Source organism: Phascolarctos cinereus, unplaced genomic scaffold, assembly GCF_003287225.1.
Source record: "Phascolarctos cinereus isolate Bilbo 61053 unplaced genomic scaffold, phaCin_HiC Scaffold_4;HRSCAF=312, whole genome shotgun sequence".
In the NCBI taxonomy this organism is placed as follows: domain Eukaryota; kingdom Metazoa; phylum Chordata; class Mammalia; order Diprotodontia; family Phascolarctidae; genus Phascolarctos; species Phascolarctos cinereus.
The window spans coordinates 181,957,086-181,974,340 of record NW_027555847.1 but is presented as its reverse complement, the minus strand read 5'-3'; the positions used below and the strand labels follow the sequence as shown (position 1 = coordinate 181,974,340).

Below are 17,255 nucleotides of genomic sequence, written 5' to 3'. Positions count from 1 at the left end.
CACTTCTTTATTATTTAACATCCAGCTTTTTCGATTATTATTAGACTTAGATTTGCATAGTAAGTCACCTTGGGCTGCATCTTGAGCTCCATTGTTCTTCAGAACACATTATTACATTTCCTTCTGGGTTTTCTGGTAGATGCAGAATAGCCTTGCATTATTTGAATTTCCTTTCCTTTTTTATTTGAAGATCTTCTCCCAGCACTTAAAGAATTTGTTGTTTCTCAATAGAATCGCTAAATGTAATCATTATGTGTCTCAGAGTTTGTAGCCTAAGGTTTTGTTTTGTTGTTTTTTTTCCCCTGCAGACAATTGATAGATTTCTTTTATTGGTATTTTATTTTCTGTGTTCAGAAGTTGTGGGCAATTTTTTGATATTAATATGCATTATAGTGCTGAGGGTTTTTTGTCTCACTGTGTTCTTCTGGAAGATGTATAACCCTTAGGATGTGTCTATGCATCCCGTTTTCAAGACCAATATGTTTTGCTTCTATGGAGAGCATGCTTTCTTTCAATGTTATTGCTTTTTGTTACTTTTTTCCCAGACTGTCTTTCACTTCCTTGTATTTGCATTCTTAATTAGTTATCCCCCCTTGTGTTTCTGTGGTGAGACCTGCCACTGTGGATTCAAGTTTTTTTTTTTCCTGTCAGTTATTTCTACTGTGCAGGCCATAAGTTCTGCTGTCACAATTCTCATTTCTTTTAAACCATTCAGCAACAGTGTTCTGTGGTTCCATGTTCTCTTCAAAATTCACAATGTCCTCTACCTGATTAGCTGTTAAATAATTTTCCTTTGTCTTGCAGTATTCATTCATACGCACTTGAACTCTTCTGCTAGATCTGAAGGCCATATTTGCTTCTGCTATTAATGTCTTTCCTATTGGTTTATCCATTAATGCTCAAGGTCTTTGAGTTTTTCTTCCTCCTGAGATCTTTGGTAATTACAGTCTTTTTTCCTTATTTTCTCCTGTAGCTTACTTTCTGACTTCTTCCCTTTTGACAGTGTTTTCCCTGGGAGCTAGATCACAAAGTATCTCAGTGACCCCCGTGTTCAGTAATTCATGTTTCACCAGCCTCGGTTTCACCCTGAGTGACTTTTGGGAGGACATAATTGTCCCAAACTGGATACTGGAATCATTTCCCCAGACTTAGTGAATGCTACACAGTCTCATACACAGACACACACATACACACACACACATACATACACCCTGACCCTCTCTACCCCCTCCTTCCTTTTGTTCCTCTGTTCTTTGGCCCAGCAACATAGAGCACAGCCCTGTTGCTATACCATCATGGCCTGAGCAAATTTCTGCAGTTTAGAATTTAGATCTCCCCTGCACAGTGGAACATGGGGAATGGGGGAAGAGGGGAAGTCTCATAATGTAAAGTTAACTTTTATTAGAAGCACAGACGTGTTCTGCCCTGTTCCCTCTATCTCTCTGCTCTCCTGCTGAGCTCTGTTACAGCTATCATAGCCTAAGGAAATTTCAGCTATTTGGAGTTTGGATCTCTATGACACTGGAGGGGGCAGGAGGCAGGGGTTAGGTTTTGGAGGTCAGTTCTTCTGTAAACCTGTCGTTCAACTTGTGAAGCCTTGATTCTCCCTCTGGTAGTGATGTGTGGGACAAAGACAACTTACTCAAAATTAAAAACAAAGACTCAGATACCTTGAAAGCAGAAAGGAGTTTATTGCTTTCTCACACGAAAGGGTCCCTCCCCTAGTCGCCACTGCTGGCCAGGAGAGTACACATGCATTACAGAAATCAAACCTTACTTATACCCTATCTTGAGCTCCTCTTCCCTAACCCCCCTTCCCTTATCCCATTGGCTGGGCTTCAGGGGGCCCAATCTAGTCACGGTTACACAAGTGTGCCCAGAGACAAGAAAAGGCGGGAAGTTTTGCAAGGGCAAGCAGTTCAGGTTGGGGGTAGGGCTATTTTTTCTGCTAGGCGCTTAAAAACAGGGTCTGAGTCAGGGAGGGTTTTGAAAACAATACAAGAACTACTGACCCTTTGAGGAGGCTTCACTTCTGAGAGGTCATTTCTCACAGTTGGGGGGGGGGGATGGAAGGGGTGCTGAGTAAGCATTCATTGGGAGTTAAGGAATAAATCAGCTATTTCTATGTTAGTTTATCAAGTTTTTTTCTTTTCTTATCTTGTTTGGGATCTTGATGTGGTAGATCATGAAAACAACTGAAATTTCTTTAGCACTGATAGATAATTCCTATTTTGGAGAAATTTAAAGGTCATGAAGATGGAAGAAAATATCTAGTCCTCCACCTTTTTGGTCATTGACCCAGCCTTCACAACCTTAGTCTTTCACTAATTTCCACAAATATGAAAAAACCCAGAGAAAGATCTGTATCACATTAGCTGATCCTTTATGGAGGATTAATTAGGAAAAGCTATAGAAAACATACAGGAAGAGAAAACATGGTTAGGCTGCAGTCTGCCTGAAAGGAGGGCACATTAATGAAATCATAGATTCCACAATTCAATTCTCTTAGATACATTATCACTAAACTCCAACAGTACGAGGACAAAGAAAAAATTCTGTTAAGGTAGGGAAAAAAACTCACAAAAATAATTTAACAAAATACATGAATCAAGCTGAAAATTAATTTCTCAAAGAAGACAAGGGACAACTGGAAAAACTGGAAAATAACACACATAATTAAGAAGCATTGGAGATGAGAACAGAATTCTCTACCTATCAATCAATGAGCATTCAGTAAACACTTAATATGTGCCAGGCAGTGCTAAGCACTGATGATACAAAGAGAGGCAAAAACAGTCCTGCCCTCAAGGGTCGGATACTCCTAATAGGAGAGTCTGCCTGAAAGACACACACAGAATAGAAGGAAGAGATTAAATTAAATTAAGAGGTTAAATTAAAGGAGAAGATTCAAGTAGCTGGAAGGACTTAGGAAGACCTCCTGTAGAAAACAGAATTTGAGCTGTATGAAGACCAGAATAGATAAAAAAATGATCAGACTTTGGGGTTGTGTCTGATTTAAAGTCTGCAGAAAGACATATGCAACAACCAAGTTCCCAAGTTGGAAATACATACATATATATACACACATATATACATACACACACACACATATATACGTGTGTGTATATATATGTATACACACACATACACACACATATACATGTGTGTGTATGTATGTACATATATACGTGTGTATATATACATATATGTATACACACACATACACACATACACACACACACATACAGTTCACACTTCTCAAAGCAAGAAAAAGCACTACCTAACAAAATCTGACAACTCTCAGAATATTATATTGGCTAAAACACTGTTATGTTTTAGGGAAGGATTAAGATAAACAAAGAAAAGCAAAGAGAAAATATGATATACAGGGAATAAGAAAAAGGTAATCCAAAGTCAAAGTACTTATCTTTGACAAAAGGTAAATTCAATTTAGGGAAGCTAGGTGGCACAGTAGATAGAGCTCTAGACCTGGAGTCAAGAAGACCTGAGTTCAAATCAGGCCTCAGACACTTGCTAGCTGTGTGACCCAGAGCAAGTCACTTAACCCTATTTACTTCTATTTCTTCATCTGTAAAATGAGATGGAGAAGGAAATGGCAAACCACTCCAGTATCTTTGCCAAGAAAACCCCAAATAGGGTCATGAAGAGTCAGACACAACTGAATCACAATAAGAAATCAATTTAAACAAACCAACACACTTACTAATATTAGAAGAATTTTGTTAAGAATAGTTTTATTCAGTTCAGATTAATGATACAAGTAGTAAGAATAAGAAAAAAACATGTTTCTTGATAATAAATTGAATAATAATTTGAAAGCAATTCTAGAAGAAAAGATAAGTGTATATATCTTATAGCTAAATGTAAATAAACTTAATTCCCCAATTAAAAGAAAAAGTTACAGAATGTATTTTTTTTAATTCAAGTCTACAATAGTTGAAAGAAACACATTTACTACAAAAGAATTCAAATAGATTTATATAAAAAAGGCATTCTCAAATTTACCATGCAACTGCCAAATCATGAAGAGTGATAGCTACACTGATTATATCAAAGTCAAATTCAAACCATAAAACATCAAAGTACGTAGATGAGGTTCTCTTCAGAATGAGAGCATATCCATCTTAAATGCACAAATATATAATTCCACACTAAATTCCTAAAGGAAAGGCTTATAATCTTTCAATAGGAAAAAATGAAAAAATTATAACAATCTTAATGCCACACTATCAGAATATTATAAATCCAAAAAAAGGGATAAATTATAATTACAGAGATAAATATAGTATTAACAAAGGTAGATCTCATAATTTTATGTAAAGAGTTCACTTGGAAAAAGCACATTTTGGGTTTTTTTTTTTGAAAAAGCACATTTTGAATGCACTTAGAATGTATATAAAATGATGATATGGCTCGATATAGAAAAGCAGAGGCTTATTCACTATGTTTACAAATCATAATCTAATACAAGAAGACAAGCACTCAGGAGGCACCTACTTTGCACCCTTGCATTGTGCTATAGGTGCTAAGGATACAAAGAAAAATGAAAAAAGGTCTGATACAACCTGTAAATAGAGAAACAGGTATACGATTATTAGAGGAGGAGGAAGAGAGGGATCAAAAAAGACTTCTCATAGCAGCCGGCACTTGAGCTGAGTCTCAGAGGAAGCCAAGGATTTTCTACCTTTCAGAGCAAGGGGTGCATTCTAGGCACAGAGGGCAGATGACTTGTGTAAAAGCATATGAGCAGAGATGGATGGCAGAGAGGCTGATTTGGATGAAATGTAAGAATGAATGAAGGTAAGCTTTCTATAATAAAACTAAAAAAGTAGACTGGTACCAGACCATGCAGGGCTTCAATACCAAGCTGAGAAGCATGTATTTTGCCCAAGAAGCAGTTGGAAACCTCTGGACTAACAAGGTCAGACCTGTGCTTTAGGAAGGTTATTTTGTCTGCTTCATTTAAGATAAATGGTAGAAAAAGAGACTGGAAGTCAGAAGTCCACTTTGAGGATTCTTGCAGGAGGGTCTGATCTAGGGGAGACAGAAGGGGATGGATTCAAAGTGGAACTGTGAATGTTGAATTATTAATAATGGAGTAAAATTGCCTGTAAATAATGAGACTAAATAAAAGACACACATGGAATCTAAAAATGAAATATTTTATAATACCGAGGTGAGATGAAATGATAAAAATAATGGCAGATTGAATAAAATATAATAACAATAGAGATATGACCTATTAAAATCTATGAGATATAGCCAAAGAATGTTCAGAGGGAAATTTATAGCACTAAATGTCTATATCAACAAAAAAAGCAAGGGAGAAACTTAATGAATTGAATCTTCACTCTACAAACCTAGAAAAAGAACAAATCAACACACAGACTGAAAATGGAAAGTGAAGTCAACAACTATTTTTCAAAGCATCTATGATGTGTCATGCACTGGGGATCCAAAGAAAGGCAGAAAACGGTCCCTGTTCTCAAGGTGCTAACAGCCTAACAGGGGAGATAACATGTAATTATGCACAAACAAGATACATACAGAATTAATGGGAGATGATCTCAAAGGGAAGGCTCTAAGATTAAGAGGCACTGAGGTTGAGGACTAGCAAAGGCTTCTTGCAAAAGTAGGAGTGTTAACCTGAGACTTGAAAGAAGCCAAGGAAGCCAGAAAACATAGATGAAGAGGTAGGGTTCCAGGCATGGGAGACAACAGTGAAAATGCCTAGAAATGGAACACAGATGGCCTTTCTGCAAGGAATAGCAAGGAGATCATCTTCGGATTCCAGTGTAAGTGGGAGGGAATAAGGTGGTAAAAAGACTAGAAAGGTAAGAAAGACCCTGGTTATGAGAAACTTTAAAAGCCATACTGAGGATTTTATATTTGATCTTCACATTTACTGAATGGGGGTTGGAGAGTAAGGATGCAGGGAGGGTGACATGGTCAAACCTTCACATTAGGAAGAGCAATCTGAAATTTTGTGGAAGATGGACTGGAATGGGTAGAGAACAACCAGCATGCTATTGCCAACAGCCTAGGCATAAGGTGATGAGGGAGAGATGACCTGGAACAGGGCAAAGATTAATATTATTGAAAATAAGAACTTTGAATTTTTAAAAATCCACCAGCTATTTTTAAAGATTGATATTAATAAATAATTAGTAAATCTAACAAATAAAAATGAAAGCAAATACAAATCATCAGAGTGAGAAAGGAGAAAAAATACAGTATAACAAAGACAAAATAAATCAAGAACAATGTCAAAAAGTTACTGACCTCAGACATTTCTATGATGATAAATTTTTTCCAAAAGTGAGGAATACCAAAATTAACAAATCAAGAATGGCTTAACCTAAATGGACCCATTTCAGAAGGAGAAATCAAAAGGGCTATTTAGAAGCCACCCTGCTGCTGCCCCCCCACCAAAAAATGCTGGGGCCAGTTGAATCCACAAGCAAATTCTACCAAGCTTGTAATGAACAGATAATTCCTATACTATGAAGATTGATTCAAAATATAGAGAAGGATATGTATTCTGACCTGAGTAAACAAATCCAACCACAAGTCTGTTAATGGGATGATGTCAATTTTAAAGTCGAGCACAATGCCCCAGGGATCAGATTGCTGCTTAGATTAAGACATAAATGGCATGCTTATCAAATTTTCAAATGACACAAATCAAAAGGGATAGCTAACATGCTAGATGACCGAGTTGATATCTCAGGGGATTTCAACAAGTTAGAACTTTGGGCCAAATTTAATAATATTGATAGATGTAAAATCACTTGGGTTTAAAAAATAAATTTCACAAGTAAAAGATGGGGAAAGTATGGCTAGACAGCAGTTTGTCTGAAAAGAATCTGGTCAGGGAGGGCAGGGCAGAGTATAGGAGTTTACTGCAAACTCCAGAAGCTCCAAACTCTCCATATTAAGAACATAATGTGGAAGCCATTATGAGAGGCATAATGTTCAGGACCAGGCAGTTAACAGTTCTACTATATATTCTGTGCCCTGGACAGTCCACATCTGTACTGTCGTGTTCATTTCTGGGCCCCACATTTTAGGAAGTGCATTGATAAAATGGAGAGAAGCCAGGATGTCAGGCTGGTGAAGGTCATCAAGATGACATCAGAATTAGTCAATGGCACTAGGGATGGTTAGCCTAAAGAAGAGAGCAGTTAAAGGGACCTGCTGGCTGTTTTTGGTACAGTGGAAAGGGTATTCATTCTGGAGACAGCGATCCTGGGTTCAAATCTCACTTCTGACACTTACTCCTTGTATGAACCCTGGGCAAGTCCCTTAACCTCCTGAATTCTCAGTTTCCTTCACTATAAAATGAAGAGGTTGGACAAGACGGTCTGTCATGCAGAACAGGGACTTATTCTTCTTGGCTCCAAAAAAAGCAGAACTAAGAGCCATTAATGGATGATCATAGAGAGACAGATTTTAGATTTATGGAAGGAAAAACTCCCTAAAAATTTGAGCTCTCCAAAAAGTAAAGATTTACTATAGGAAGTAGAAGATTCCCCTTAACATCCTCCCCTTTCCCTTCTTCACTACAGACCTTCAAGCAAAGTCAGGGTGACTACTTGCTCATTCAGGTACAGGTTAGGCTATAACCCCTTTGAGGTCATTCCTAATTCTTGAGACAGTAATTCTGTGACTCTGACATGGGAAAGACTATCAAGAAGAATTCTAAAAACAGAACTGGTTAAGGAGGATTTATTTGCTGTCCCAGATTTTAAATTATATTATGGAAGAATTACTTATTGAGACAGCATGGCACACATAATGGGTAGAAATCCAGTCTTGAAATTAGGAAGACCTGTGTTTAAGGCCTTTCTCTAACACATATTTGCTTATGACCCTGGGCAAGTGATTTAACCTTTCAGGGCTTTAGGCATCTAAGACTATTTGTGTAGAAGATGCCAGTTCACCTTGGTAGTGGGTATTTCTTCATCCAAGATTTTCCTAAACCAATGAAATCACAAGTCCAGTCCCTCTCTCTGAACTTACCACTTAATAAATCTTTGTTGAATGAATGAATAAAAACTGTCTGCTAGGAAATAGATCAGTGAAACCCAGAAATAGAGTCCAATGCATATGAGAGGTTTGTATTTGACAACTTGGAATAAAATCCAGCAAAGGTGGCTTAAAAAGAACAGTCAGATAGTAGGAGAGGAAACGGGAGAAAGCAATGTCATGGAAACTAGAGAAGAGACAGCATCCAGGAGGAGAGAGTGATCAACAATGTCAAATGCTGCAGAGAAAGAATGAAGGAGGAGGAGGGAGAAAAGGCCATTAGATCTGGCAGTTTCAAGATCATCGGTAACTTTGGAGAGAGCATTTTCAGTTGAGCAATAAGGCTGGAAGGCAGATAGGAATGAGAAGGAAGGAAACGGAAGAAACAGGTGTAAATATTTTTTCTAGGAACTGGCTGTGAAAGGAAGGAGAGATGTAGGATGACAACTTGAGGGGATGTCAGGGTGAAGTAAGGGTTTTTTAAGGAATTAGAAGACCGAGGCTTATTTATAGGCAGCAGAGAATGAACCAGTAAATAAGAAAAGACTAAAGACTAAAGATGCGGGAGCAAACTGCTAGAGGAGATGGGAGGGGATGAGAGCAAAAGGTTTACAAGTAAAAGAGTTAGATCTGTCAGCTCACATTATGCCTCTCATACATAATGACTTTGTGACCCTGGATAAGTCAATTAAACCCTCCCACCTGAACATCTTAGACTCTGCCTCTGGGATTCTGGAATCTGACAGATGACCCAGAATCCATTTCACTTCCTAACCACTTCCAGACCATGCTCCCCTTTGCTTTCTAGTTTCCTCTTTCCTGAGCTGTCCTACACACTATTACAATGTAAGCCTTTCAAGAACAGCAACTGTGTTGCTCACCTATATTTGTATTCTTAACAGTAACTGGCCCCTACAAAATACTTGATAAAGGCTTTTTCATTCATTCATTCACTCACACATTCATTCATAGTTAACCTCTCAGTTGGTGTCAAACTCAGAAACATCTGCCTGCCACTTATTGACTTAGAAAACCACATATTAACATTATTTACATTGTGTATTATTTTTATTTATTTTGTTGCATATTTTCCCCAATTATATTTTTATCTGGTTCCAGTGGCACTTTGGAGTTTTTTAGTTTAATATTTCCGCTCTAGGCAATTCTCTAAGTTTTTGAGAAGGTGTCAACCCCTTATTGAGAAAGTTCCTCACCATAAACAACCTTTCCCAATGAAATCACAAGTGCAGTCCCCATCTCTATCCCCTAATTCCAGGTGGCTTTCCAGAATGGTTATATCAGTTTAGAACTTTATTAACAGTGTATTGGCATGCCTGTCTTTCTGTAGCCTCTCTAAAACTGACTATTCCCATCTTTTGTCATCTTTGCCAATTTGCTGAGTATAAAGTGAAACCTTGTAATTGTTTTGATTTGCATTATTAGTGATTTGGAGCAATCTTTCCTATGGCTATTAATAGTTTGCAATTTTTTAAAAACATTGTTCAAATTCTTTGACTACTTATTCATTGAGGAATGGCTCTTAAAAAGACCAATAAAATTGATAAGCCACTAGACAATCAAAAAGAAGGGAGAAAAATTCAACTTATCAAAACCATAAATGGCATGGTCTAATCAAAAGAACATGAGATTTGGAGTCAGAGAACTGACTCTGGGCAAGTGATTTTATGGCAGCTGGATGGCACAGTGGGTAGAGTGCTGGACTTGAAGTTAGGGTAAGACCTGAATTCAAATCTCTACCTTGGATGCTGACTCAGGTATCTGACCCTAGGCAAGTCACTTAACTTTTCTTGGATTGAGTTTCCTCATTTATAAAGTAGGGATAATAATAACTGCCTCACAGGATTGTTTTGAGGATGAAATGAAGTAATATATGTAAGGGGCTTTGTAAACTTTAAAGTGCTATATAAATGCTACCTATTATTAAGTCATATAACTTCTCTGGGCCTCCATTTCATCGCCTATGACATAACTGTCTTATATTAGAGGTTCTCTAAGGTTCCTTCCAACTTTAGATCTATAAAAGGAGATCACAGTGAATGCAAAAGATATAAAGCTATCCAAGATATAGCATGCATAGCTACAAGAAAACAAAACCGAGTCTATAAAAATGAACTATTACCACCACTGCATGTCATAGAATTAAAAAAAAGCTATTAACAATAGTCAAAAGATGCAGGCTCATAAGTATGTAATTACAGAAATAAAAAATACTCCAAATTCACAAAACAGGAAAGAGATAGCCTAAATAAACCAATCTCAGAAGGTGAAATTAAACAATTAATGATTTAACACCAGATCTCATAAACATTCAAAGAATCCCTCTTCACATAACAAACTATTTTTAAAATGTATCATTTTGCCTAATTTTTCCCTCTAAAACAAATAGTTCTCACATCTAAACTTGATAAATATAAGGTAAGAAAAAAACTTGAATGACATAATTAATGAATATTTTGATACTTAGATGGATCCAATATGGGTTTGCCTAACAATGATGCAGATTTCAACCCATTCATGCCTTCATATCCTGTCAGACTCTCATCAATTTCCTCCAGTAATCTTCCATAGGGATCTACGTACCATTCTGCAGGTATTTAACTAGTTCTTTTGATGTTGTGTGATTAGCAACTAGGTATTAGGGCTGGCCACTGGTTATCTAAGCACAGTACTTTGTACATTATAATCACTTAATGCTCAGATATCCTTTCATTCAATTTTTCATCCCTTGCTTGCTCTAGTTACATGACCAGCGCATCTTTTTTTCCAGGCATACAGCTTTCCTATGACATTCTTTCTTTCTCTTCTCCAGTGCAATTTTAATAACAGTAGCAATAGCTAGAATTTATATGGCGCTTTAAGGTTTGCAAAGCACTTCATATATGTTATTTCATTTTACCCTCACAAGAACCCTGTGAGGTAAATCCTATTATTATCCCCATCTTACAGATAAGGAAACTGAAGCTTACATAATTGTAATGACTTGCCCAGGATCACACAACTAGCAAGTGTCTGAAGCAGGATATTTGAACTCAGTTCTTCCTGGCTCCAAGTTCAACACTCTCTCCTCTGTGCCACCTAGGGAAAATATCCGTACTTTTGTTATTACCATATCCATAAAGTAAATATGCCTTTGTAAAAAAGCATGGATGAATGAACTGGGGCAGGCACTATTATTATCTCCATTTTACAGATAAGGAAACTGAGGCCAACATAATTGTATTGACTTACCCAGGCTCAGAGGCCAATATATGTTTGAAGCAGGCCTAAAACCCAGGTCTTCTTGGTTTCAAGACTAGATCAAGCTGCTTCATTAAGTGGTTATTGTTCCATAATATAATTTAAAATCTGGTATAGCAAATAAGTTCTCTTTAGGCAGTTCTGTTTTTAGAGTCTTTCTTGATATTATTTCCCATAGCAGAATCACAAAATTACAGAATCCTGAGTTGGGAATGACCTCAGAGGTGTTATAGCTTACCTACATCTGACTAAAAATTCCCCGTATAATAACTTAGGAGGTAGTCCTTCAGACTTTGCTTGAAGGCCTCTAGTGAAGAGTTGGGGGTGATGGACCACACACCCCTAGAATTATGAGGCAAGCTGGGGAAAGAGGTATGGTGGAACCTGATAGAGACATAGAGACAGACGGATAAATCTGTGTATGTATATGTATATATATGTACGTGTGTCTATGTATCTCTATACAAAAAAAATATATACATATACATATACATATATATATATATATATATACACATACATACATATATATATATTTTTTTCCTTCCAAGTAGAACACACAACTTCAAGGTGAGCATAGAACTGCCAGCATGAGGGCCCTTATCACTAAAAAAGATTAAGGCAACTGAGTAAAACTTCCCCTTTGCAGAGCCCACTAAACTTTGACTGCTACAATGCATTGCATAATATGGTAGCTACGGCCATTCTTACAATGTGTATGAGGGTAGCTTTGTCATTTGCAGTTTTTGTAACTGCATATGCCATCCTTCCTATAAGAACTCAAATGAATTGCTATTGCTTACCAGAGAAAGTAGATGCACAAACATTCATACATAGCTATATTAATAATTCTCACATATAAATATGTTAATGATTTCTCATGTTAAGATCCTTGCATATCAGAGGCTTCTTTCCCCTCATAGAACCTAGACTAGAATTCACAAACAGAATCCAGAGGAAAAATTGTAAACCCCCATATCAAAGAGCCTTTGTCCTCCTATTTGAGAAAATAGCTCAAGGCCATTCTCAGGGTACAGGCCTAGCAATTTAGAGATAGAGAGCTCCCAGGGAATGCTGTGCCTATTTATTATCCAGCATACCTGTATAGTCTCAATTGTTTTTCTTTAGTTCTTTTCTTTAAACCCCTAAAACCATCCAAGAAAGTCCCCTTCTGCCTCTACAATTATACTTCATAGATAAGTGTCCACCTGGGCTCTAAGGCTTCATAGCACCTGGAATGACAGATAACAGATATTCTCATATCCCCCTGCTAAATGTCCTTGAATAGTGAGGGAAGCTAAATTCCATTTTTATGCCAATTTCAATTTTTCATCAATTACAATGCTCAAAGATCCCCAAGAGTAGATCTGGATACAAAAATAACAGATAATGCTTTGTTTCCCCATCAATCACCGATCTGAGGAAACAAGGGAGCAACTGTAATACCTCAGAGATGGAACTTTCCCTATATAAAAGGGGAAAACTAGAAAGCCATTTTAGGGGAACTACTATTTCTCATCCCTGATGAATTTTATTATTTCGGTAGATGAAAACTTAGAGACTTGCAGCACCCCTCTCATACCCATCTCAGTTCCCCTGAGGCCTCAGTCAGCTGACAGAATATCTTTCAAGAAATTTCATATAGATATGTAAGTTTTATACATTTTTTTCTTTTTCCCTTCACATTATGGGAATTTGATGCAGAATTAATCATTTAAAGAGGCATTTGCTACCAGGTGCCAAACTTAAAATGGGTGGGAAGATTTGGTCAATTCTCCTTTTTATCATAAGAAAAAATTTGCAAATTCAAAGAAATGTTACCAATTCAAACTGGTGTCATTTTAGTAGGGCCAATTTACCTCTTAGTGGAATAGAGAGATGATTTCTCAAGGGAGGATACCAACCTTTTGGGAAAAAATTTCAGATATGATTTTTTTTTAAAGGTGACTAAAAAAATTGACAACCATAAAACTATGTGCCTACTCTCCAATCTCTACAAAATATTTATAAGAACTGTATACCCTTCCATCTTTGATAAAAGTATTAGAGAGCAATAGGCACACTTTCACAAATTATTCCCTACAATATCCAACATCTTTATGGATATACAATTGACTGAAAGATGGAAAGAATCCAAGATCCTAGTGTGCTTAATATTTGTAGATTATGAAAACAACTGAGTTAGTTAAATAAAATTCTATCTTAAAGGCTCTCCTCTTTTATGAAATACCCTAAAAGATACAATAAAGATTATTTTGTTTGATGACCCTTTGATTATTAATATCAAGCAAAGCAAGAAACAAGAAAACATATGCTCACCAAAGTTATATACTGCCATCTCTGAGGATTCCCAACACAAAATCTAAATGGAAAAGGATTCCTTATAATTGTGAGGTCTTCCAAATGTTCATTTGCAGATGACATTGTATTGATTTCAGTAAGCCCTAGACACTACAAAGCCTTCTAAAATGACATCTGTAATTGCTCAGGAATGTTCAGCCTAAATATTCCTAAAGGAAAAACCAACTGGTTGAAGAATTGCTATTGTACAAAGTGCAATATGCAGTTGAATGGATAGCCCACAGAACTGGCTCATTGGCATATATTTTTGGACATATCAAATGGATAATGAGTTAGGTCCAGTGTTGAACAAGAGGAGAGTAGTTTGCTTTTGGGAATTTGCTCAGTGATTTTAATGACCTCAGGCTTCTCCTAGAAATAAAGGTCATTCTTTTTATTCTTCTAGTGATGGCATACGGCTGAAATAATAGTCATGGAATAATATAGTCTCCAGAAAGATAAAGTTGAGGGTCAAGTAGAGAATAAGAGAGAGTTGCATGGTGAATATGTGCAGGCTGTAGCATGAAGGGGCAGATGAAAGTGGCACAGATAAAGAATCAAGCAGAATTTATACCAGAGCTGCATTAATGGTTCAATATAAGGAAAATAATCCATGTAATATATTATATTAATAGTAAAAACCATACAAATTAAATCACATCAATGTCATACAAGCAGGTCTTTGAGAAAAATATAACATCAAATTATCGTTTTATGTAGCAAAAGGTGAGATTGATCAGGGGAAACCTGGTCATTTGACTCTCCCTACCTCCTTTTCCACTTGATGAAATTACAGAATATGGGGAACAGGTAATAAAGATAATGAGATTTAAGCATGTGCCCCTTTTAGACTTTGATCAATGTTTGGAATTTATTATGTACTTTAAAAAAAATAAGTGGTATGAAAAGAAATTCACCATTTTATACACAATCTTCTTTTTATATTTTGCTATATATATGGAAATATTCATTGTTTGAGAAACAATGAATATGAAAAATTTAGAGAAGTTTGGAAAGTGTGACAGGTGAAATCTGAAATAACTAAAACAAAGGTCCAAAATTCTGAACATGTCAATTTATTAAGCACTGCATAACAACTGTATAACAAGTAGGGACCAGGCTTCCTCAGCTTGGCACTGGACTCTGAATACAGGGGGAAACACATTTTTATTCATTAACAATTACCAGGATATAAACTAGGATAAAAAATTAAATAATATGATTTCTAATTGGAGGAAAGATTAGGGACTTTCCAAGTGAGGAGGATGGTGAACAGATGCAATTCCCCGAAATCAGAAAAAAAATGTCCCATTCCCCTCCAAAGTGTCTATATTCAACCAAAGAAACAAGGACACAGTAACTAATTGACCAGTATTGGGCCAGTTTTCAGATATAACATATGGGTTGCTTGACATATAAAATTGTGAGAAAATGCCTTGCATCAATCTTTTCAAAGTTGGGACAGGGAAAGGGTGAGTTTCAGTCAAGTTGGGAGGGGATGAGTAGGTTTCGAGGTCTTTTCTTTCCCAGAATTGGTAGGCATCCCCTACATTTTACAAAATATAGATGACTTACATCTTCTATTTTCCCATGAATGATTTGCAAAAAACCAACAAGATGGAGGATAATACATGTGGCAGCACAAGATGGAGTCAGTGTTGATGGGATGGAATCCAATTGGTTCTCTCAATTCTCACACCAAATCAACTCCATTTTGTAACTGGCCCTCATTCTATTTCTTCATAAGAAATATGTTTGGGAATAAAACTTAAATAAGCTGAACGAGGGAAACAACCTACATAGCAACTCTAACAGTACAAATGGAAATTACAAACAAAAAAATAAACAACATTATATAATTGTAATGATCAATCTTATCCCCAACAAAGAGATGAAAAAAATGCACCTCTCTCCTTTCACTGAACAGGTAGAAGACTGCAAATGCTGAATAGTGCACATCCTGTCAGACTCAGCTGACATGTTGGTTAGTTTTGTTAAACTAATTTTTTTCTTCTCTTTAAAAAAATCTTTTTTTTTTTTCGTTATAAGGAATGGCTTGCCACATAGGGGAGGAACTAGGAATAGACTGAGAAATAAAGATGATATAAAAATAAAAGATAGCAGTAAAAATTGAAAAATTTTTAAAAGTTAGGCTACATAGTTATATTTTATCTTGGAGACAATCAGGAATCACTAAAAGGCTTTGAGCGGTGACTGACATGGCTAGCCCTATGCCTTAGAAAGAATATTTTCGCAGCTATACAGAAAATAGAGTAGACAGGCAAGAGACCAGAATCAAGGAAACTGTTGCAACATCCCTGCTAAGAGGACCTACAGGGTTTAGGAATAATAAGAAAGTATGAATGTAAGAGATTCATTGGAAAGAGGAAAAAGGAAAAGGAAGAAGGAAGGGAATAAGCGTTCATTTAGCATCTACTATGTACCAGGAACAGCATAAAGCACTTTTTACACAAATATTATCTCATTTGATCCTCAAAACAACATTGCAATGTAGGTGATATTATTTTCATTTTATAGTTAAGGATACTAAGACAGACAGAAAATTATATAACTTAGCCAGGGTCACACAGCTAGTCAGTTCTGGAGGCCACATTTGAACTCAAGTCTTCCTGACTCCAGGCCCAGAGCAATACGTTGCACCATCAGGGCTCTCAGAGAGCTGGATTTAGAGTCGAAAGACCTACATTCAGACACCAGCTCTGTTGTTTATTACCTGAATGACCCTGGCCAACCATTTTACTTCTCTGGGCCTTGATTTCTACAGCTAAAAAAAAAAAATTAGGGGATTTCACTGGAATCATAGAATCATAGCTTTAGAGCTGGATGGGAATTTTGAGGCCATGGAGACCAACAACCTTATTTTACATATGAGGAAACTGGAGCTCAGAAAGGCTAAATGATTTGCCCCAGAAACCCACAGCCATTTATTATTTGAGGAAGGATTTGAACAGAGTTCTTCCTGTCAATAAGTCCATCACAACTATCTCCTAGCTGATCTCTACCATCCTTTTTAACACTAAATCTATGTCCCTGAAAGATGACATAAAGTCACAATAGACATGGAAATGACTGTAAATGACTGGATACATGAGACATGTTGGGAGGAATCAAAAATGACTCCATGTTACATAATTAAACCAGTTATTAATGGCAGGATCTATCCTCCCCATGATGCTTAAATAATCTTCCTTTCCACTGGTCATTTGGCTAAAATAAATTTTCTTCCCTGAGACTTCTCTTATTTTATGTGGTTTTGCCTTACCTGGTACAATCTTCCTTTCTACTGTCTTCTCTGACATGCCTTCCTTGTCTTTTTCATACCAAGTGGTAAGTAAATCCTGAAGCCAGGTAGACATCTGGTACAGGTACAACACAGAAAAGAAAAAATGTGAAACTCAGAGACAATATACATTTATCATAAGTTCAAGACTCTGACATTGGATTTCCACTACAGAATCATGTGCATTAAGAATTACCCTAGGAAGCGTGAAGGGAAAGGCCAGTAAGTTAAAAAGAAAACTAAAGCTCTGCAGGGAAGAAGCTAAATTTGAAAGTACTTAGGGTAGAGTTAGGGGGACTTCATAGAT

General features: G+C 36.7%; 1 protein-coding gene across 1 annotated transcript in view; it reads right to left on the bottom strand.

Annotated features, from left to right (window-relative positions):
* The window catches only part of CFAP95 (cilia and flagella associated protein 95), a 113,417-nt gene extending 96,374 nt beyond the window's left edge, over positions 1-17,043 (bottom strand). Inside the window, exon 1 of the mRNA XM_021001800.2 lies at positions 16,931-17,043. The gene's annotated coding sequence lies outside the window, so the exon portion shown is untranslated. The remainder of the gene's footprint in view (positions 1-16,930) is intronic.
* Between the last annotated feature and the right edge of the window lie 212 nt (positions 17,044-17,255).